Genomic DNA, 2,387 nt, shown 5'->3' with positions numbered 1-2,387 from the left:
GCATGCAGCAGGTGCTTTTCAAACTGCTGCTTTTGTGCTGGGTCCTGGGATCAGTGAATGTGCAGAAGCTCTTTCAGAGCAGACTTTCCCTTCCCTACCGACTTTAGGGTCTCCTGGACAGCAGCCCCATTTGTGTTTAGATCCATGCACTTTGGCGACTTATCTCTCTGGTGTAGATCCGAAAGGTTCCTGTACATGATATAAGGTACAAACCCATTTTCCTTAGTGAAAATGTGAGATCCTGCCCACTGGTGGGTTACCAACACCAAGAGTGGGATATTTGAAGAGACCACATCTCTGCTTCTTCTGCCATTTTTATGTGACCTTATAAGTCTTTGCTATGGAGGAAATATTCACCTAGGTTTTGGGTTTTTTTCAGAAGAAATTGATCCACATCTATTTGGTGTGTTCATGGGTTGTGGTGAGTTTAGAATCTACCTATGCTACCATCTTGAACCACCTCCCCAAAAATTTAATATTAGCCCAATAAGACTCATTTCAAGCTTCTGATATCTAGAACTGTAAGACTATGTATTTGTTTACTTTAAGCAACTAAAGTTGGAGTATTTTATAATAGCAGTAGGAACATAATATAGACTTTTTTTTATATGGTAATGTAAGTTTCCATGTTACTTTTTCCACACATCTCACCCTTTGCTCCTCCCACCACATTTCCATAAGTCTATTCTCTATGCCTGTTTCTCCACTGCTGCCCTGTAAATAAATTCTTCAGTGCCATTTTCCTAGATTCTGTATATATGTGTTAGAATATAGTATTTATCTTTCTCTTTCTGACTCACTTAAATCTGCATAATAGGTTTTAGGTTCATCCAACTCATTAGAACGGACTCAAATATGTTCCTTTTTATGCCTGAGTAGTATTCCATTGTGTATATATATAACACAACTTCTTTATCCATTCATCGGTTGATGGACATCTAGATTGCTTCCATGTTCTGGCTATTGTAAATAGTGCTGCAGTGAGCAATGGGAAACATGTGTTTCTTTCAATTTTGGTTTCCTCAGGGTATATGTCTAGGAGTAGAATTACTGGGTCATATGGTGGTTTTATTCCTGGATTTTTAAGGAATCTACATACTGTCTTCCATAGTGACTGTATCAATTTACATTCCCACCAACAGTGCAAGAGCATTCCCTTTTCTCTACACCCTCTCCAGCATTTATTGTTTGTAGAATTTTTGATGAGGGCCATTCTGACCAGTGTGAGGTGATTGTTGTTTTGATTTGCATTTTTCTAATAATGAGTGATGTTGAGCATCTTTTCATATGTTTGTTAGCCATCCAAATGTCTTTTTTGGAGAAATGTTTATGTATTTTTCCCACTTTTTGATTGGGTTTGTTTTTCTGATATTGAGTTGTATGAGCTGCTTGTATATTTTTGAAATTAATCTTTTGTCAGTTGTTTCATTTGCTGTTATTTTCTCCCATTCTGAGGGTTTCCTTTTCACTTTGCTTATAGTTTCCTTTGCTGTGCAAAAGCTTTTAAGTTTAATCCCACTTGTTTACTTTTGTTTTTATTTCTGTTACTCTAAGAGGTGGGTCATAGAGGATCTTGCTTTGATTTATGTCATTGAGTGTTCTGCCTATGTTTTCCTCTAAGGGTTTTATAGTTTCTTGTCTTAAATTTAGGTATTTAATCCATTTTGAGTTTATTTTTGTGTATGGTGTTAGGAATTGTTCTAATTTCATTCTTTTACATATAGTTGTCCAGTTTTTCCAGCACCATTTATTGAAGAGGATATCTTTGCCCCATTGTGTATTCTTGCCTCCTTTGTCAAAAATAAGGTACCCATAGGTGCCTGGGTTTATCTATGGGCTTTCTATCTTGTTCCATTGGTCTATATTTCTTTTTTTTTTATCTTTTTTAAAAATTTTATTTTATTTTTAAACTTTACATAATTGTATTAGTTTTGCCAAATATCAAAATGAATCTGCCACAGGTATGCATGCATTCCCCACCCTGAACCCTCCTCCCTCCTCCCTCCCCATACCATCCCTCTGGGTCATCCCAGTGCACTAGCCCCAAGCATCCAGTATTGTGCATCGAACCTGGATTGGCAACTCGTTTCTTACATGATATTTTACATGTTTCAATGCCATTCTCCCAAATCTTTCCACCCTCTCCCTCTCCCACAGAGTCCATAAGACTGTTCTATACATCAGTGTCTCTTTTGCTGTCTCGTACACAGGGTTATTGTTACCATCTTTCTAAATTCCATGTATATGCGTTAGTATACTGTATTGGTGTTTTTCCTTCTGGCTTACTTCACTCTGTATAATAGGCTCCAGTTTCATCCACCTCATTAGAACTGATTCAAATGTATTCTTTTTAATGGCTGAGTAATACTCCATTGTGTATATGTACC

Source organism: Bison bison, unplaced genomic scaffold, assembly GCF_000754665.1.
Source record: "Bison bison bison isolate TAMUID 2011002044 unplaced genomic scaffold, Bison_UMD1.0 scf7180017862966, whole genome shotgun sequence".
Taxonomy (NCBI): domain Eukaryota; kingdom Metazoa; phylum Chordata; class Mammalia; order Artiodactyla; family Bovidae; genus Bison; species Bison bison.
This window is presented reverse-complemented; position numbering follows the sequence as displayed.